The sequence below is a fragment of the Rhinolophus sinicus genome, chromosome X (genome assembly GCF_036562045.2).
Source record: "Rhinolophus sinicus isolate RSC01 chromosome X, ASM3656204v1, whole genome shotgun sequence".
Taxonomy (NCBI): domain Eukaryota; kingdom Metazoa; phylum Chordata; class Mammalia; order Chiroptera; family Rhinolophidae; genus Rhinolophus; species Rhinolophus sinicus.
Window position 1 is genome coordinate 2,834,950 of NC_133768.1, and position 21,842 is coordinate 2,856,791.

The 21,842-nt window shown below is 42.9% G+C and overlaps 1 protein-coding gene across 1 annotated transcript in view; it reads left to right on the forward strand.

The window, feature by feature from the left end:
* ANOS1 (anosmin 1) overlaps positions 1–21,842 on the forward strand; it is a 415,357-nt gene that overhangs the window by 46,118 nt on the left and 347,397 nt on the right. Inside the window, exon 2 of the mRNA XM_074323216.1 lies at positions 9,276–9,380. The gene's annotated coding sequence lies outside the window, so the exon portion shown is untranslated. The remainder of the gene's footprint in view (positions 1–9,275; positions 9,381–21,842) is intronic.

Consider the following 21,842-nt stretch of genomic DNA (forward strand, 5'->3'; position numbering starts at 1 on the left):
ATTTTTCTTTCTTCATCCCCTTTGCTTTCAAACCTGTAATGCCATGTTTCATTTCAGCGCTGCTCTAATCCTCTTCGCATCCTAAATGTCCCAGGACTGTGACTCCTGTCGTACTTTAGTGGGTTAACCTGTAACACCAGTTCACCCGCCCCTGGTGACCGTGAGAATCCAGCGACCCATCAGGAAAATGAGGCAACACCCCATGCCATAATGACCGGGGGTGGGGGACGTTTTCCCAGTCGGAATTTCACGTCATGCAAAGCCCAGGGTCTGTGTCAGGAGGTAGAAGAAGCAAGAGAAGTCCCCGGGAGACACGACTCACCTTCTGAACCTTGATTGCCATGAAGAGTGTTCCCGAAGCGTCTGCAGCACATGCCACCTGGCAGAGGGCTGCTGGAAGGGCACTTCTGAGTCATTGTCTGACTCTTCCAAGCGTTTCAGGTGCTCTGTGGGGCCACGTGCATCTCCTCTCACTACTGAGAGATTTGCTGCTTTCGTGCATAGATAGAGTCACTTGGTTCTGAATATTGTTCTATGAGGCGTTGATGCCTCATAATAAATATGATAGTGGTTTTGACTGAAAACTGTAGGCCGATGAGTAATAACCTGAAAGTGTGATCCATGAATATCAGTTGTTGGCACCCTTTTTAGTTTGCGTTCCCCTAGAAAAGGAGGCTGAGATGAGGATTTAGTGCACAGCGGTTTTCGGGAGCTGGTCCTCTCAGAAAACACTGGAAGGGAAGTGGAGAAGCGGGACAGAGGAGGGGAGGGAGGCATCCACATCAGGGTACGTCATGAAGCCAGGTGGCAGGGAGGGTAACTGGAGCTCACTGCCCGGTGGGAACTCTAGGTGGCAGTGTTGGACATGCACCCTCCCAGGGAGCTGGGGTAGTGACATGCCAACTTGCATCTCTCATTGGTTGCTGGCTGCTTGGGGGCGGAGCTTAACGCTCTAGCTGCTCAGGCCTGCAGGTGTGCACTCCAGGGGTGCTGGGGAGCCCTCAGGAAGTGAGAGGCCCCCATAATGGCCAGGTGCAGGGGGCTGCAGATGGGGCACCACCAGCGTGGACCACACCCCCACAGTGTGTCCCTGAACTCAGAATGAAGAGGCTGTGCGGTACAGGTACTGAGTTCTATGGAGCCAGTTAGGAAATCAAGGAATGGCTTCTTTTTATGAGACAGACCACGCATGGAGGGAGGGGTTTGGAGAAGAGAATTATAAGGACTGGCGTGTTTGGGAAAAGCTCCCTAAGCGAGGGGCCCTTAACTTGTATTTTGAATGAAGCGAAGACTTTGGATCTGTGAAGGGAGGATGAGGAAAACCCCAGGCAGGTGAAACACTGTGTTTCCCTGAAAATAAGACGTAGCCGGGCCATCAGCTCTAATGAGTCTTTTGGAGCAAACATTAATAGAAGACCCGGTCTTATGTTATATTATGTTAGGTAAGATCCGGTCTTATATTAGAGTAAAATAAGACTGGATCTTATATCAATTTTTGCTCCAGAAGATGCATTAGAGCTGATTGTGTGGTAGGTCTTATTTTTGGGGAAACACGGCAGCAAGAGCCCAGAGGGAAGTGAGCGGAGGCTTACTGATGTAGTATGTCTTGTTGGGGGTCAGTCTCTGCAGGGGTCCCTCGTGTTTCTGTGTGTCCTGTGAGCGAGGCACAGAATGCCCTTTTATTTCACTGTATTTTCAAGGTTGTTTGTGTAGAGAACATCTTGGAAGATGGAGATGGCACCTCTCTCTGGGGCGGAGGGTGGGTCAGCGTCCTCTCCATATTATAAAGATCATATGTTTTCCAGGCAAAGATCACTCAGTCTTCTGCCCACTATAAAAGATTCCGGTTCATTTGGCTACATCCTGAGTCCCAGAACCAAGGAAGCCAGAAGGCTTTAGTTCTTTAGGCGGCCAGAATTGTGTGTAATTTTGAATGTCTCCTTTCCTTTGGTGCTTTCACGACGTGTCGTGACAAATGGGGCTAGCTTTCTTTTCTCCTCTCTCTTCCCCAACACCATTCTTTTCCTTTGCCATATGAATGTGATATTGGAACGTCTGGTCAAAGAAAGGAAAAAAGCCAGGCAGCCCTGTTTTGTCCGTGGCACCCAACATGCGGATATGTGAAGCTGCTGCAGTGAGTCAGGTTTTCTGTCGCCAGAGGCAGGGTGGGCCATATTGAGGGTAAGGAGTTTAGCCGTGATGGATTTATACTAAAAGGAAAATGCCTCAAACACCTGCTAACATTTGAGAACTCAGGGCTGAGGACAGACGTTTCTGAAAAGATGAGAACCGCGGGGAGTGTTTGTGACTAGCACAGATACTTCAAGTCTAGTGTTCAGGAGTCAGTTTTGCTCTGGAATCAACAAAAATGAAAACAAAGATACAATCAAACATATTCAGCAATAATACATTGAAAAGTCTGGTTTAATTTAAATTAAAACACGTAAATAAGCATAATTCTCTGTCTTAATATCGATGGAGTGCCGGAGTTTTCCAAAGTCAAATTTATATCGCCAGGATAAACAGATACAGAAGGGACATGTACCTAAGGGCTGTTCCTAGTGTGTATCTGACTGCCATTGACATTTTAGGCCATTTATTCCCATTTACGTCTTACTCCTGTCTGGTGTGATAGGCCATCTAATGACTTTCATTCAAACAGCTCCTGATTAATTGCTACCAAGTGACCTAAAGCCACTGATTTATTGCCAGCCAGTTTGTCTTCTTTGCAAGAAAAGAGCAAACTAGTCCTAATGCTTTGGAAGCTTATGTCAAATTTGAGCCAGGTCTACAACACAGCCAAGGAACACAGAGTTTCTCACGTGGTTCAAATACAGTATTGTTAACTTGCATTTTTAGAATTATCAAATTCCTAAAACTTGGGAGTTCAAAGCTGACTATATGGCGTAGGCACGTAGTTAATTTTAATGAACGCCTACCACTAATGTGAATTTTTTCATACTGCTACCCTTGCTTGCTGAGTTGTGTCAGCCATGGACACACTCAGCATTGAGACTAAAAATTCTGCAGTATTGAATTGAAATTTTCCCTTAGGTCACATCAGAGTAACATTTTTGAGCTGCAGGTGCCCACAGCTAAGCCAGGGGAGAAGTTTTTCTAACCTGACCACGATTATTTTAAAATACGTGATCCGAGGGCACTTTACACACACTCCACTCTTCACGGGACACCTGAGATTACGTAGGTTGAATTGTGGTCAGGAGAAAAATCACCTGACGATTCATTTTCATTCCCCCCACCTCACATCTCATTTTCATTTCTGAATTATCAGCCTGAAAGCATCCATTCATCTTCCAGACACTAGTTGACATAATATCTTGGAAAGCAGCATTAATAACAGCTGGTGAAATTAGTGATTTGCCTCTTTTTTCTGGCCCTTTGTGTGTGCTTCAGGGTTGCTGGGCGTGTGTGGAGGGCGGCCAGTCAGGCCCAAGGACGCTGCACAGCCCAGGTTGCTGAGCTTTCCTGCACCCGTTCATGACGTGTCCATTTCCCTGCTGCAATGTGAGCATTGGTGAGAGCTGGGTGTGTGATGGATGGGAGAGGGTTCCATTGTTCTTTCGACCAATGGCAGACATGTATTTTACAGCCAGCAGATAAAAATGGCAATAGCCAGACAGGAAAGAGGAAAATAGCCTAGTCAGGGGAAATCATTTTAAAAAGCTTACCATCCTGTAAATAAATGTTTCTCTGTGTTTCCCCTCACGTTCTTTTACATCTCAGCAATAAGGCTTGGCTTTTAGCTGGGAGTAGTCGGGAACTTGGTGTAACAACGTGAAGAGGATGCCTTACATTTGTACAATGGGCGAGGTTTCTAGAGCTGAGCAATGGAGGGCACATGACCCCCGTTCAGGTTTGGGGAAGACTGCGCCCAACGCCTCTGCCCCATGGCCTCAGGCCCTTTAGCCTCGTGGGAACTTGGCTTCCTCAATGACACATTTGCTCGTCTGCCTCCTGTTTGCAGAGTGCACCCTCAGAACGTGTGGATGAGGGCGCCCCAAACAACACAAGAAATGCTTTAAAGGATAGTGTCTTTTTAGACAGTCCAAATATCCCAAGACCGTGCTTTGTGGGAGGCAAAAGGATATGTCGGGGGAGATCCAGTCTCCAAAAAGGGATGTAAAACTATGATAGCAAACACTGGACAGCGAAATGTGGGACTGACTCCGATTTTCTATTTGTTTAGCACTTCCAAACGAGCTGAAATTCCAAGCCTCGATTTTCACTCTCATTTTAGGGCTTTCCGTTTCTCCACATCATCATTGCATTGTGAATTTCACTTATTCAGGCTTTCTTTTTTGGAATGAGAAACGATAAGATTTTTTGGGCGGCCACATAGAATACAAACCTTGAGTAGTTGTTGGTAGTGAATTATCCTTTTCGAAAAACAAGAGTCTTTATATCTTTTGATATGGAAAGGGCCATAGAAATCATTGAATTCCACAGTCCACTTTTAAAATTTTAGTTTTAAATTCCCACGCAGTAAAATCTCTCTGTGTTACACAAATCTCTGGGTTTTGACAAACGCATAGAGCGATGTAGCCATCACCACAATCACGAGACAGAGAAGTCCCAGTGTCCCCCCAGATTTCCTCACACTTCCTCTTTTAGTCTCTCCCCCCACCCCAATCTCCTGGCAACCCCTCATCTGTTCTCCATTCCTCCCGTTTTGCCTTTTCCAGAACGTCATATAAATGGAACCATGCAGCATGGAGTCTCCTGAGATTGGCTGCTTTCCCTCAACATTACGCCTTTGAGTTCCAGCCAGGTTGTTGATGTGTCAGTACTTTGTTCCTTTGTCAAGGCTGCGTAGTATTCCATCACATAGGTCTACAGCAGTTGAAGGACAATTGGGTTGTTTCTGTAGCTTTTTGTTGATGAGAAATAAAAAACAACTGCTATAAGTATTTATGGACAGGTTTTACGTCAACGTAAGTTTTTATTTCTCCCAGGTGAACACCCAGGAGTGCTAAACACCTGAGTTCTGTGACACGTACATAATTTACCTTTACAAGAAACTGCCAAACTGTGGGCCCTTTGGCATTTTATATACCAGCAGTGTATGAGAATTCTTCCCACCACTGGGGTTTGTGAGTTTTAAAGAAATGTTAGCCGCTCTGAGGACGCGTAGGGGTATCTCACCGTGGTTTTAAGTTGTGTCTTCCAGGTGTCTAAGATGACAAGCGTGTTTGCAGGTACTCACTTGTTTTCTTTCTTCTTGTTGCGTCTTGAGAGCTACTTACACATTCTGGGTCCAAGTCCCTTGTCAGCTGTGGGATTCACAAATATTTTCTCCCCGTCTCCGTGGCTTGCCTTCTCATCTCTGAGTGGCAGCACCCCCGTTGTAAGTCAGAAGAGACTGACACATCAACAGCGTCTGTTGGCTCTGCCATAAACTGTGTGTGACACCACCTAAGCCATCCTATTCATTTCTGCATTTCCTGCAGTTTAGGACAAGACAAGAGTGAGGGATGAGAATGTTTCTCAGATGTTGTACACCCAGAATACTCTGTGACTCCAAGACGCTGGGCCAAGTCCACCCAGTTAATCAGTAGCAGAGTTGGGCTTAGAACTTGACTGCTTTCCACTCTGCTGCTTTTGCACTCGAATTCCTCTCACCTTTTTAAGTCTATTTTTTTTTATTAGGTAGTACATTTACATGATGAAAAATTCGAAAAGTACAAAAGGGGATACTGTGAAAAAAATCTCCCTGTCACTGTGAACAAGCAATGCATTTTATTATTTCTTGTGTTCCTTTCTGGAGCTTTAAAAAAAAATGTACAGACACATTTTTCTGTGTTGTTATGCATATGTGTGTGTGTTTTCTTTCTCTCCTTTTAAAAGTGAATTATACACTCGACAGCTTTCTTTTTTCATTTCCGATAGAAATGCAAATTAGAAACCACACGAAGGAACATTTTTTTTTTCCAGTTGTGTTTGAGGTTGAGGATATTTTCATGGGACCAAAAACTATTTGTCTTTTCTATGAATTCTCTGTTTATATCATTTTTCTGTTTGTTTTTTTTTCCCTATTGAGTTGCTGACATTGGATCTATGAGCTACGTATTTATTAGAGAAATTAACTTTGTGATATATATACCTCCCCCCCGCCCCTATTTTGTCATCTGTCTGTTAGATTTGCTTATTGTAGTTTTGTCCTAAGAATTCTGACGTGTGTGTGTGGTCGAATTCATCAGTATTTTTATTACTTCTGCATTTGGTCATAGTTGGAAAGGCATTCTCGGATCCCTTTGGTGTTAAAAGAAGAATTATCTTATGGTTTCTTTAGTAGTTCCTTTTACATTAATATATATGTTTAAATATTTGATCTGTTTGGAAGTTATCCCATGAGGCATAGATCCCATATGTTATTGTAAACAGGAAACCTTCCAATAATGTGTTGGATCGTTTCAGCGCTGTTTATTAAATGATCCGTCTTTCCCTTGTGATTTGACTTGTTACCTATAACATATACTAAATTCTATAGCTTTTGTGACTGTGTTAAGAAAACTTAACCTGAGATCCACCCTCTTAATACATTTTTAAATGCGCAGTACAGCTCTGCTAGCTACAGGCATGGCTCCAGGAGCAGATGTCTAGAACTTACTTGTCTCCTATAACTGACATTTTATACCCATCGAACAGCACCATATTGTGGGGGTTCTGTTTCTCAATAGAAATTTTCTACTCTGTCACATTGATCTTTTTCTCGATTTATGTTAAACTTAATATTTAGTAACATAAATAAGTTGTAGCATCTCAAAGAAAATTGGAGACATCAGTACACGTTCCCCTAAATATTTTAGCATGCGCTGTCATTAACTAGAGTTTAGTATTTGTTTATAGTAAGTTTTAAATTTGGAGTTAAAATTTGCATGCAATGGGACGCATAAATCTTAGGTACATATCCACTGGGTTTTGACAAATGCATATGTTTGTGTGACCCAGACTGATCAAGAAACTGCACCGACACCCCAGAAAATTCCCTCATGCCTCTTCCCAGCCCCTCCCCACACCCACGCCCACACCCACAGAGGTTACTGCTATTCTGACTTCATATCGGAGGCATCCACTCTTTGGTTGAACACTTCTTTCACCAGCACAGTGTTTTGGAGCCTTCATGGTTGTTGCCTGGGTCTCTTGGTGGTTTCCTTTTCTTGCTGAGTGGTGGTGTTGCCCTGTATGAATAGAGCACGCATGCTTTATTTGTTCCATTAACCGGCACCTGGGCTGTTTGCAGTTTTTGGCTGTTGTGAATAAAGCTGTGATGAACATTCTTGCACAGTTCACTTTGTGAACCACATGTTTTCTTTTCCTTTTTTCTGGGATGGAGTAAAATACATATGAGTGACATATCTGGGTACTAGGGTAGGTTTTTAGCTTTTCAAGACACCCCTAGTCCTTTCTCCAAGGTGGTTATACGATTTTCACCCCACCAACGTGAGAATTCCAGTTGCTCTAATCTGTCAACATCATTTCAGAGTCTTTAAAATTTTTTTTTTTTTGAATTTTATTGGGGAGTATTGGGGAACAGTGTGTTTCTCCAGGGCCCATCATCTCCAAGTCAAGTTGTTTTCCTTCAATCTAGTTGTGGAGGGCGCAGCTCACTGGCCCATGTGGGAATCGAACCAGCAACCCTGTTGTTCAGAGCTCACGCTCCAACCAACTGAGCCATCGGGCCGCCCAAGAGTCTTTTAAATTTTTGTCATACTAGTTGGGTACATGGTGGAATCACACGGTGGTTTTATTTGACATTTCGTTGGTGACTAATGAGGCTGAGCATTGCTTCACGTGCTTTTGTCCATTTGAATATCTTTTCCTTAGGAAGGGTCTGTTAAAATCTTTGCCTCTTTTTGCTGAGTTGTTTTCATTCTATAAGAAAGTCGCTTGAGATTTTGGTTGGCTACCCTTACTTACTTGTGGTTCCTATGAAATGTTGTACAAGCATACCTGATTCCTCAAGCAAGGCCACTGGGTTCTAGTCTGCATAGATTTAGAAACAATTATATTATGAAGCTGATTTTTCCTACTCAGCAAGTTGGAATACCTTTCATGGGTTACATTTTCTTCTCCTCTCTGCCAGAAGAACGAAAAAATATTCTTCCTAAAGTTCTTACATATTTCTCAGGTTTACTTCTAGACATTGTGTATTTATTACTGCTTTTTTAAACGGTGACTTGTCTTTAATTATATCTTCTAATTTGTATTGTTTACATATAAGAAGGCTACTGATTTCTGCATCTACGTACATACGTATCTATGCTTTATGTTTCATTTCTGGATGTTCTCTGTGGGAAAGAGGCAGGACTCGTGGACCAGGATATCTGGTGTGTAAATTGATGTCTCTTTGACTTCTCAGCCATTGACAAAGGCTGATTTTTTACAAAATTTCTTTGTTAATTCAAATTTCTCTTTTTCGCACTGCCTTGGAGAGAACACAATACCTGCAAATACAACTTCCATGTGATTCTTATTTTAATCCTACTTCTTCTGCTTCTGGAAGCTCACGGGGCACGGCTGGTCCACTCTGACTGCTCTTCTTGCAAACGAAAGATCCGAGCTCTGTGCCTCTGGCTGGCATCGTGTCTTTGAGAAGCACGTTTTCGCTGGTTCTTTGGCAAATCTCTAGCGTCTGCATGATCTTTTGCTTTTTGTTTTCCTGAACACACCCTTTATCAGCCTCCGATGACAGTGGCGGTTCTTTTAATACTTTGAGGTCTGGAGTTTAACTTTCTTCTTGTTTTACCCGAAACTAATTTTTTTTTTTTTTTTTTTACTGGAAAGAAATGAATTTTTTAATAAACTCATTCCTCTCTTTTATGCTTTTGCATTTCCATGAAGAAAATGGTAGAAATACGGGATTTCAGTGTCTCGTGAAAACTCGGGTTCTCCTCTGAACATATTGGGTTGTCAGGAAGTAATTAGCAATATTAAGCAAAGGTCATTTTGTTTGATTACCCCTCGTTTTTAATTAGTCATTCTTGTTTTTCCAAGCAAGATCGATTTCCTACTACATCCTAATTAGATTGATTTCTTTGTTGGCCTTGATGTCTTTGGAGATTAGCGAACACGATGGTTTGTAACAAAATATTTAAATGCCATTACCAGTTACCATTTTGGAGCTGAATAAAGCTTAGGCCTCCTGGCATTCTCATTGCTGGCACACTTAACTTTACAATGCTGAGTGTACTTTTGCTTGGTGTTTCCTTACAATCAATACTGGACCAATAATGCAATCTCCTTTATGTCTGCAGGCAGATGGAGCCTTGTCACCACGGTGTTAGGACACGCTGATGGTGTTATGTGACACACCTACTTTCAGAAGCCAGAGGGGGGATAACCATTCATCAAAGTTCAAGGTCAGTATGTGAAACTCGTTACCTGTTACTTATTTGCTATATCAGAGCATTTGACACTTGTTAGAATGGCTGTTATAAAAAAAAGACAGATAACAAGTGTTGGAGAGGATGTGAAGAAAATGGAACCCTCTTGCTTGGTTGGTGGGAATGTAAATTGGTGCAGCCTCTATGGAAAACAGTATGGAGGGTCCTCAAAAAAAGCAAAAATACAAGTAGCGTATGATCCAACAATCTCGCTCTGGGTATTTATATGAAGGAAACAAAATCACTGTCTCCTAAAGGTATCTGAAACCTTTACTCTGCAACATTATTCACAATACTTAAGACATGGAAATAACCTAAGTGTCCATTGATGGATGAATGGATAAAGAAGAGGTGATATGAATTATAAATATAAGTATTAACAGTATTTCTAACTACTGTTAATATATATTTACATATACATTTATTTATATAATATAAAATGGAGTATTAGTCAGCCTTGAGGAAAAAGGAAATCCTGCCGTTTGTGACAACATGGATGGACCTAGAGGGGCATTATGCTGAGTGAAATAAGTCAGACTGAGAAAAAGAAATACCATATGATCTCACTTATATGTGGAATCTGAAAAAAAAAAAATCCTGTAAAACAACAGGCAACGTGGTGCCCATATTAGTTTGACTCCCATATTTATAGCTGTGTCCTCAGAACCCTAGTCCCCGATTGAATAGCCAGCAGTGTACCACCCAGAGTTACGGCGTCCGTAACATTTATTGTTCAGTCTGTGCACGTTCCCTCAGACTCAGTCATGCTGCTTCTCTGTTCCTGATGGCCACTTGCTGCCCTGTCCTCCAGGCATGCTGCCACCCCGTTGGTACGTCCTCACTGCACACTTGGGGCTGATGCCATGTCCTATTGCCATTTCTTCTCTCCGGTCCATCTCATGTGCGTGCCTGAGATGCTGTTCTCCTCACTCTTCTCTCTCTCTCTCTCTAGCATTCCCAGGCTCCCTGTTGCCTGCCAGATAAAGTTCCAAATTCTCTTCCTGGTGGTTACGACAGAGAAGTTGGTCTTACTGCTGACCGCTTGCCCACATGAATGCAAAACCTTACCCCGTCAGATGTGGTTATTGTCTCGCTCACCAACCTCGTGCCTCCTTCAGCTCTGAGGGTGGGCACACTCTGCTTCCCCTTCCCGGCGTCTCCTCCATGACACGTCCTTTTGTTGGTCTCAATTCTACTGCATTTCCCTGCCCAAGTCCCACCTCGCAGTGATGCTGGTTTTCACTCTGAACGCTCCTCTGGAATAGCACCATTCATTGTCGTGACTTGTTAGTTAATACTTCCATCTGTCCTGTTGTTCTTCTGCGTGGATCTTGAAGAAAGCATCTGTGGCATTGACTCTCCAGCACTGTCCCTGTGGTGCTACGTCTAGAGGGGTTTCGAGTCCGATGCAGTTTAACAGATGAGTTGAATTGTTCCACTGTCCTCAGGGCTGTTCCTGTAAATGAGCTAGGTACTGTGCTTGCCTCTCCCAGAATATTTGCCTACTGTTGAAAGTCCAGTTTGTTTCCCTTTTAGCTTTGTAATTCATTGACCTGTGAGATATTTTGCTAATGTATTAATTCTTAACCATTTGGGCAGAAAAAAAATACAGTTCTATGACTCTCTTTTCTTTAATTCAGCCCAGTTTTGTAAATTCATATAAACAGGAAAAGTTCATGTTGCAGTTCACGTGTCTCTGATCTGATTAAATAACTTGGCACTTATATTCACCCTATGTAGACATAGCCACGGGTGCTTTCCAAATGTAAATTTACTTTGAGAGAACCGCTTACTGAAATGGAGGTTTCATGGGTAGAAGCAGCATGTCACCAGGAAACAGAAGGTGCTCCTAGCCTAGTGCTGACCAAAAAAGAAATACTATGTGAGCCACACGTGTCATTTTACATTTTCTAGTAGACATATTAGAAAAAGAAAAAAGAAAGAGATGAAATTAATTTGACTAGTGTATTTTATTTAGTCCAATATACCAACAATATTATCATTCCGATATCCAGTCATTATAAAAATATTAAGACCCTCTACGTTCTTTATTGTCATACCAGCTGTTTAAAGTCTGGAGTGTGTTTTTCACTTGCAGTGCATCTTTATTTGGACCTTCCACATTTCAAAGACTTGTGGTTAGTGGCCGCCATATTGGGCAGCACTGTTCTAGAAATTACATCCATTAACTTTCTGTAAGGCAGGGTTTGTCAGTCTCAGCACTGCTGCCATTATGAGCTGTATGTTCTGTGTTGTGTGTGGAGGGGGGGAGCTGTCCTGTGCATGTCAGGGGGTTTGGTACAATCCCTGACCTCTGCCCACTATATGCCAGCAGCACAGCCCTTCCAGGACACAACAACCAAAAATGTCTCCAGACATTGCCAAAGGAGAACCGCAGCTACAAGAAGTCACAGATGTCATGATAAGTTTTCTTTAGTCGTCTTTGCTAAGTCATTGATGACTTCTCCCAGTCTCTTGCTGAAGGTTTTCTAAAGAGCTAAGTGAATGTATGGAGACATTGCAGTAGACATTCCATTCCATTAATTCTTTTGTGGTTCTGTGCTCTGAAGAAGCCATTTGGTAGCGATGAATTAGTTATTGGTTGGAAGGCACAGTGCATTGCTGAAATCCTCTTACCAGCCCCTTTGGGAGTGTTCTGGGTCATCGTATTGAGAACCTAAGTAAGCCCTTTAGAGAATTTGCTGCTGAATGCTGTCTCTGAGAATCACCATCCTCGTGAGTTTAATGTTCATTGAGCTTAATGTACTTTGTTGGGGGAATGGATGCATTCTGGTAGAGAGAGGATTCTTGGTTTATTTTGGTGAATGGATTTATGACAAAGTGCTCGTTTTCAGCAATGATGCTAAACAGACATGTCATTCAAATGTAGTCTAGAAGCCTGTAGATTTGAAGGAGAAGCTCATATTTTTACAAAGGACTGTGAAAGACACACGTAAACTGCATTTGTATGAGCAGGCAGCCATTGCTTTGCTACCAGCGGTTATTTATTGAAGAAAGCATATTCAGTCGTTGGGGACGTTTTGTTCTAGAAGTTTTGTTGGGAATGAGCTAGAGAAGGAGGAAAGTTGTAGCTGGAATAAAACTGACAGTTCCGATTTGGAGTGGTCAGTCTCCCCATGGAATGAGGATATTTTTTAAGTATCAAAAATTAATCCTGAGCTACACAGGGCTCAAACTACAGCTTCTAGTTTATTTTTGGTTCAAATAGTTCATTTTTTTGTGCTATGAAAATTCCAGTGAACATAAGATTGCCCTCAGATGAATGGGGCAGGTTGCTCAGATTGAGTCAGAGCTCCTGTGTTTGGTTTGAACTTGTAGCTCTCTGTAAGGGGAGTTTAAGGTTAGTTTTAATTTTTTAACTATAATAAAAATGTGGGGAATGAAAATGTCAATATATAGGATCTATTTGTGTAGTATGGTTAATGTTCCTGTTTCACAAAGGATGAGGAACTACGAAGTCTGCCGATTAAGTTCACAAACTTGTTGCAACGCTGTTGCTAACCTTTTTTTTTTTTTTGATATCAGAGGGATTTTTCATTATGAATTTGTACCAATTGGACAGACAGGTAACCAAGTTTACTATTTGAAAGTGCTGAAAAGGCTGCGTGAAAAAGTTAGACGACCTGAACTTTTCGCCAACAATTCATGGCTCTTGCATCACGACAATGCACCAGCTCACAGGGCGCTGTCTGTGAGGGAGTTTTTAGCCAGTAAACAAATAACTGTATTGGAACACCCTCCCTACTCACCTGACCTGGCCCCCAGTGACTTCTTTCTTTACCTGAAGATAAAGGAAATATGGAAAAGAAGATATTTGGATGGCATTCAGGACATCAAGGGTAATACAATGACAGCTCTGATGGCCATTCCAGAAAGAGTCCCAACATTGCTTTGAAGAGTGGACTAGGCACTGGCGTTGGTGCATAGCTTCCCAAGGGGCGTCCTTCGAAGGTGACCGTAGTGATATTCAGCAATGAGGTATGTAGCACTTTTTCTAGGATGAGTTTATGAACTTAATTGTCTGACCTCATAATAGTTTGGAAGAATGAGCAGAAGTTAACGCCTGACAAGTGATAAGTGATAGAGATGGGATTATGGCATAAGAGGTGAGACAAGTTGGGAGATTATTTTAGGCACAGGGACTGATATTTTGGGGAAAATCAAAGTTTAGCTCATAGTTCGAGTGGAAAAAGAACTGGGAGCTAGTTTGTGTGTTGCGAGGGTGTCACAGGCTGTATTGTTTTCCAGATGTGTTCACTTCCTCCCTTTGCTTTCATTGGGGAAACACACTTGGCTGTGCCTTGGGTATTGGGCCTGGCCATGTGACTTGCTTTGCCCGATGGAATGATAGGAGACATGTGAGCTGGAAAGAATGAGTTTAAGCTGGCTGACTCCCAGACTTGTGAACATGCCCCACCAAAATCAGCAGAGCTGCCTGCCCAAGTCCAACCTAGATCAGCCAGTCCCCAGCCAACCCCCAGACGTGTGAGCTAAGACATGCTTATTATTGTATAATATCGCTGCTGGAATTTTGTGTTTGCTTGTTATATAGCAGAAGCTAACTGTTACACTAAAATATCAGAACACTGTTATTCAACCAATTAGTTGATTATTTGTCTTCCACTCACATATTAAATTCCATCCTATACAGATCGCATGTTTAATATTATCTATATATTGCCCCAATTGATTGTAGAATGAGTAATGTATTGACAAAAGGGGAAAATGAGTATGTTAATGCAATATAACAAGGTTATAATTTGAGTGACCACACATAATACTCTTAGGATGTAAAACAGGACGTTTATTCATTTCTTCCTTCAACAACATTTATTGGTAAAAAACTAGAATATATATAGCACTGTTAGAAGACGGTAGCAGAAAAGACGTTACCCTGTTCTCATGGAGATTATAGCAGAGGATCCAGAGGTTTGCAGTGAGAGTTTTGTAGGGATTAAAGGAAAATTCTCCAAATAAAAGCTCAGTGGATTGGAGTCCCCTCTCTGGCCCTCTGTCTGCTCCCTTTTACTATGTGTTTTCACCACTGTGTTTTTCTTTTCTTTCTTTTTTTTTTTTTTTTTTTTAGGAATGACCAGGTATTACTTCTTCACAGGTTGGGAACAGTAAAAATATGAAGGGAGAGATTTCCAGTGCTCCCAAATTATATTCTCATGTCTTGAAGTATCCTGAGACTATGGGAGCAATTTCCAACGGAAGCTGTGAAAATCACTTTCTGGGAGATACTTAGGCAATGGTTATAAAAATACTCTTGGGGAAGAGCTTTAAGTTAAGTCCTGCATAGGGGTTGGGGAGCAGAACCAAATGATTCCACGGTCCCAAGATTCCCTCACTGGTCTTTGAAAAATGACTATATTTGGACAGGATTTTGCTTTCCATTTTTAGTTCAGCATTCTTGAATTTGAGGTCATTAATGCATTGTTTAATGTGTATTCCATTGTGGCAGCTAGTCTGCTTTTAGAAATAAGCACAAATGATCGATTTCTAAAAATACCCTCCAAGCCCAGTTGCTTTTGGCATGTCAGACACGGTCAGGCAGGCCTTGGGAAATTTAAATGAACCGGATATTTTTGAAGTCCTGTTCTCCACCGTCGTCATCACCACACCGACAACCATCTGTATCAGTCTGTTTATTCTTTCCCATTTCGTTCAAGGGAAATGAAAGTGAATGGGGAGAACCGACTTGTTCCAAGAGAGTAGATGAGAAATGTGATAGAGGTGTAGATCTCCAAGAAGGAGTCATGATGTGCACGTCACCCTTTTATTTATGAAGTAACAGGTGTCTGTATTCATAATACTGGCAGAAGGAAACATCAAGAAACCTGCTGAAAAGACAGTTGTTGTCTGTTGTCCCCACCAACAGGGGACAGAATGCCACGTTTCTCCTGATGTGATGCCCTGAGAGGGGCACAGCTTCTCTTCTGGGGCATTTCTGCCAAAAAGTGCATCACTGACTCTATCCATCAGGCCAGCCCACAGTGAGAACATTCTGCAAAACAACAGGCCTGTCCCTTTGGAAAATGCCAGTGTCATTCAAAACAAAGAAAATAGATATAACAACTCAGCAGAAGGTAGATCAAGGGGAAACGTTTTCCGTAAATGTACTGTTGGGAAAATTGGAGAAATTTGATTATGACGACAGTAACATACCAGTAATAAATTTCTGCAATGATCATGCTCTCGTTCTGAGAAAACATGCTCTGAAGTATTTAGATGTCAGCAATTCACTGTCAGATGGTTCAGAAAACACACAGATAATAAGGAAATGGGGCAAAATGTTTTCAGCTGGTGAATTTGCTGAGGGTATCTGTGAATACTTTGTAGACATCTTGTGATTCTTCTATAAATTTTAAAGTCTTTCAGAATAAAAACTTAACAATTCTGGACCAAAAATTCTTAATGTTTCAAAAAGCTATGGCAGCATAAATTACTAAGAAATCACTTACCACTGCCTCCACCCCCATCACAGTCTGATGTGTAACCAGGATGACCTTTATTCTGTTGGCACAAATTCATGGGTGAAAATGACCTTAAGAAAAGAAGAACTTTCTTAACCTAATATTACTTAACCATCGCTAATTGCTCAAAGGAACCCATGGTTAAGAAATACTTTGTGTGGTTTTATCCAAGGATAATAGCAATTTCAAATTTAACAAAACAATTAAAATAACTAATAGCTGATATTAATTTTTAAAACTATCACGTGCATGTTCGGCGAAAGGGAATCAGACGAGTGGTGGGTTTGGTAGATGTCTGCGTAGTCGGAATTCCTAATATGGCAGAAGATCTTAACCAGGGACAGCTCCATCCCCCTTCCTGTCTACACCTGCTTTGGATGCTACCAGATTGTGCTTTTCTTTGTTGAAATGACTGCATTAAAAAAAAAGAGTTGTTGAGTAGAGTAACTATTAGCCAATTTAGTAATCTCCATGTTAGTAAATATACCTGAATTTTCCATGGGTTTTGTCATGACCGCAGGCATTTTTCCTTGGGGGAAAAATACCTTTACAGGTAAAAGAGAATCTTAAGATCATTAAAGCATCCACAAACAATTTCTTGTCTGTCCTCATTCTTGAAACACTTAAATTGACCACACCGGGAAGGGAAATGAATAAGGTACAAACATACTATTAAAGGACCCCTAGTTGAATGGGCCCATGCTTTTACGAAATAGAGACAGATCAACTCTTTCTTGTCATTTTTGATGCCAGAAGGTCTCAAAGGCAAATGTTTTGATCTCCAAGAAAGGGTCCTGCTGATGCTCAGACCTGTGTACCAGAACCAGCTTCCTGGGTTGTTGAATGATTGAAACATCTCTGGATGCGATGTGTTGGTCATAACCACTGAGCCCAGCTCCCGAGTGCCTCTTGCTGGGTGCCTCGGACCCCCTAACTCCATCCACTGTAGAGTCAGAGCTGGCATACCAGAGGACCCCCAAGACCTAAGTGGCTTATAACCTGATGGGATGGGACCCCTGCTAAATATCGTGGATATGATGTCTGCCTGCACGTGAGTCCCTACTCACCACAGGCGATGGGGCAAGATGAGAAGGTCAGGTTTCCCAAGGGAAGAATCAAGTGAAGGATGCAGTTTAATCTTTGAATGGCATAGGTCTCTGGGGTGACTTATCTCCTTGGAACCAACGTGGAGGGTGGATTGTTATCAGCCAGCGGAAGCAAACCCTTTGTGGATTTAGATGGCAGGAGACCAAGTCTCCCCCTGGGTGTGGCTGGAGTAATGAAAAGCATCCATGGCAGCTGGGAGCCCGCCTGGCATGGACAGCTGGATCTTGGTGTTCTGTTGTTGACCAGAAACAATGCCACAGAATTCCAGTGTCACACAAGGACACTCTAAAACCACAATGGTCAAGAAAAATAACACAAGATTGCTCCGTAGTCATGTCTGAACACAGACAAAAACACAAACATTCTCCCACCCACAAAAAGGACCAAACATCCCTCTTTGCTGGCTTATATGAGTGGCTGCTTCTTCTTAACTAATTACGGCTTCAATCTCACCTCCTGCCTTCTGGACAAGATTCATCAAGATGCCCAATGATATGACTATCTCTGCTTTCGGACAGTATCCAATTCATAGCGAAGCACAAACCCCGTTCTGCAATGTCTTCCTGAGATGCCCACGGGTCCCCAAGACACATGGTCTCCCTGGTTGCAATGAATCAGTAAACCCAACAGTTGTTTTCCTCTTGGGTCTTTGAGTGGAAGAAAGACATTCACATCAAGGCTCTGTGATGCCCTGAGAACACTTGCCTAGAGAACTTAGGGGGAAAGAAGTCAGATATAAAGGTTCTTTTCCATCATGAAGTGACTGAGAGATTTTAAAGGCAATGTCCTCTGGCCACTGAGAATCAGAAGAAACAAAGGTCACTGGCTGTGGACTTGTGTTTGTGACTTAGGAGGCATAGAGGGTTGGAGGTTTTGGATCCATCTAGGCTTATATTCCAAGTCATTGTAGGAAAGTATAAAAGAAAGATAGATGGATTCTTCCCCTACCTCTCTATTATTTAATTAATTTAGCCAATAGGTATGGTAGAAATTGGATATATAAGAAACACATTTCGGTTTCTTGTGAACATTATAAAAATAATTAAAAGGTAGTGCTCACATGGTGGCATTCTGCTAGGTGCTCCGTCTGCAAACAGATAGTAAACCATCTTGGTATTATTTACGAAAGATGTCCTAAGATAACACAGTAGAAATAACATGGGAAGTTTAGCTGTGAAGGAGCAGAAATCACAAGTTTACCTAAAAACATTGTCATACGGGGGCAAACCCACCAACCTAGGGAATGAGGCTGATGCTTTGCAATAGTAATTGCATAACGCGCTTAACTCGCCATTAATGCTGAGCATGCTGGAGCACTCACTACTTGCTTACAAATATTCTGTTTACATACTGGGAAAGCCATAAAGCTGCAGTGTATAGCATTTTAGAGTGGAAAGCAGTCTAAGCACGCCCTAATGTGGCAGATTGTAAACTGAGGCCTGCAGACGTCCGATAGATACCTGATTCTAGCTTATGATCTTTCCACCTTGCCAGCGTGGAAAAATTGCAATGAAACGATGTATTTCACTAACTCGCATGGACCTTTTCCTCGGTTGGTGCAGGACGTCAAAACTTATGACATATTATTGGTTTTGACTTCATGATATGATTGGATGGTTTAGACTGAGTTTTCTCAACCTGGACACTATTGACATTTGGGGCTGTGTCATCCTTTGTCAGGGAGGGGCTGTCCCGTGCACTGTGGGATGTGTAGCAGTGTCCCTCGTCTTTGACGTCTGAAGGCCAGTGGCAGCCCCCATACCCCACCCCAGCTGTGACCATCAAAATTGTCTTCAGACTTTGTCAGATGTCCGCTGGGGGGAAATCACCCCCAGCCACTGGTCTACACGTCTCTACATCAAATAGCTCGTTGTAGGTATGGGCTCCAGGACTTTGGGGTCCCTAAAGGCTTTCTGAAGAAGGGTAATTTTCCCGGTTGGGTTTTCATAGCTTTTCTTCGGTTGTGTTCTCACAAAGGGCTCTTCCCTGGTCTCCTCCTCCTCCTCAACGTTTTCCTTCGTTTTTGAGGCAAGCATGCAATGCCTGCTTGTCAGATTTGTCGGTAACACAAAGGTGGGAAGGTGCGCACCTGCACGGGGAGGCAGGATCAGGACACAGGCAGCTGCCTGTGGCATCCCGGCGCAGGTGTTAAGAGAATACGGCCTAGAGCAAGCCTGCCCGGGTTAAAAGCTTAGTCGTGGCTGCTAAGGCATCCTTCCTGAACAACTCTTCTGTCGGTGTCTGCATGCGTCTGTAGAATGTGGTAATGTCAACACTTACTTCACGGCTATGAAGACACAGGGTTTTAATATCAGGCAAAGGCTCGATGTCTGGCACCTAAGAAACGCTGCACAAGTGTTTGTTAATTAGGAAAAAAATCCTGAAAGAATCGGCAGACGCCTGCTGAAATGTAACGGGAAAATGCCAGGTTTGCTACTGAGTTTAAAAATAGAACACAGTTAGGGCAGTTAGGGTCATAGAGACGTATGTCAGAAAAGGACCCGAGGAAATGTAATTGTGGTTTGGAGCTGACCAATACAGTCTGTCACGTGGCCAGATCCAGCACCTCCTGTCCTGTCTTCTCTGACTCTTTCCAGCCATCCCTGGGGTGTGGGGGCCCAACTTGAGCAGCACATACTATGGCACCCATTGGTGTTGGGGGTCCCTGGGGTTGCTGGAAGAAACCTGAGCATAAGGTCTCCTGGAGAAGTGTTCTGTGTCCTGGGACTTTTGGTCTGGACCATATTCAGCAGCACGAGTGACAAATGTGCACAATTGGAACGGTTGACATTGGTAGGAAGAATGTGCAGTCCTTATGGTCCTCAGGGAACCAGCAGAGTTCTTTGGAAGTTAAAGGGACACAGCTTTGTGGATTCAGTACGAGGACATTTGCTAAGAACAAGCTGTATCCTGCTGTGTTGTAGGTTGGGATATCTCTTCGGGCGCTAATCATATGCCTGAAAAGACTGAGACGTATAGACTTCTGTTTTGTTCAGCATGTGGGACTGGGGAGCCTTTCCGATATAGCCCAATATTAAGATTTCAGTCGCTCTGTAAATGCTACATTGAAAAGTAGAATATTTCTGATATGGTCAAAAGGTCAAAGAATACTGAACTGCTTATAATGAAATGACACAGTCCATTCCCCACGCTGAGTTATTTCTGCTTTTACTGCTTAGTAATCACTGCACACTTAGAACAGTAGGTTTAGAATTCTCATTGTGGAGATCGCAAATTTAGACGCTGTGTACCTGCTTCTTGCTGTGGGGGTTGGCAATACACTTCGCTTACTACCTACGTTACTGCTTCCTGCCCACCTTTCCAATACACATTCATCGTTTGTTGAATTAGTTATCGAGTGCTGCATTGCAAACGACTGTCGACTCAGCAGCGGAAAAAGCACATTGATGAAGGTTCCTTGTTGGCAGACCTAGCCCAATTTTGATACGATGTAGTTTCTTTTTCCGTAGTTTTAGGATGCACCCAGAAAAATCTGCATTTACAGCAAGTTCCCAGAAAATGCCAAAATGTGAATAGCAAAGTAGCAGGACTTTTATGGTAAAGAGCAGGGCTCAGAAGGGTGTGCATGGAGCTGGGAGCAATTGGGCGAAAGAGAAGGACCATTTCTTAAGGCCTGTCAACATGGCTGGTCTGTTGAATGGGTTGTTCGCAGCAGGATGCCCTCAGAATCCAACTTCATGGTCCTGCGTTGAATCTCGCCTCTTCGGGTTGACCCCATAGGTCTTCACCTGAGCAGACATCAGTTCAGGTCTTACAGCCTCTGAAGCAGGTGAAGGCTTCTTCTCGGCCCCAGTTTGGCCTTGACTTAGGCTCAGCCTCTGCTGGGCAGCCGTGGGTTCCTGGCTGATTTCCTGCCAGTACCTTTCTCTCATCCTCCGTCACTCGCATTCTCAGTCCTCATGTCCCGGGCTCTTCTCGCTACTGTCATGGATGCCCTTTTGTTCTCAGAGAGCACACTCTGTCCTCCTGCCTCCATCTTCCTGTGGCTCCTTAGGAGAAGTCACACCGTGTGTCCGGGATTTCCTTGCTTTGCTCGGATGAGTAGGCACCGTTGTTCCTTGGATCTTCAGTGTGTTTTCTTCTTGGCTCACGGACATGTTTTGTGAGAGCTCATCCGTCTTCAGAAGGGTGGCACGGGGAGTACATTTTGTTCTTGCCAATCTGAAAATTTCTTTATTCTGTTTCTGTACTTCATTACTAGCCTGACTGCGTACAATCATAGTTGTTTCCTTAAATCAGAACTTAGAAGATCTTACTCATTGTTTTGTGGATGCAAAAGGGGCCACAGACTAAACCTGACAAGCTCAGGGGAGGCCTACATGGCAGGCCCTACAAGCTCAGAGACCGAAATTAACCACATAGAATGGTCTGAACATAAAAATTCCTAACTAACAGCAAGTCATGGCGGGAAGTCACATCCTTGGCCTGTAGCTTCCTTGACAAAGGTCAGTCGATCTTTACCTTAAGTGAGCCTGTCTGTTGTCTTCTTGTGTCTAAGATAACATACCCTTGGAATGTCAGCGTCATCCCTTTTTCCAGACCCGAAGGCACAGCCCACCTCACCAGAATAGGAAACCACAGAACCCTTCATTGTTACCTTGTTCCCTGAATACATTTCTGCATGTGATGTAAATGTTAATTATTAACTACCCTGCAGCCACCAATGTAAAAGTAGGTGTCTCTCCATTTCATTTTTTATCCACTCCCAGAGATTTCCCACTTTGCTTTCTCCTGCCCCCCCGCCACACCTACCATCAATGGATTTCATGTAACCCTCCTTACGTCTCCTTTGATTCTAATGTATAAAATAAGC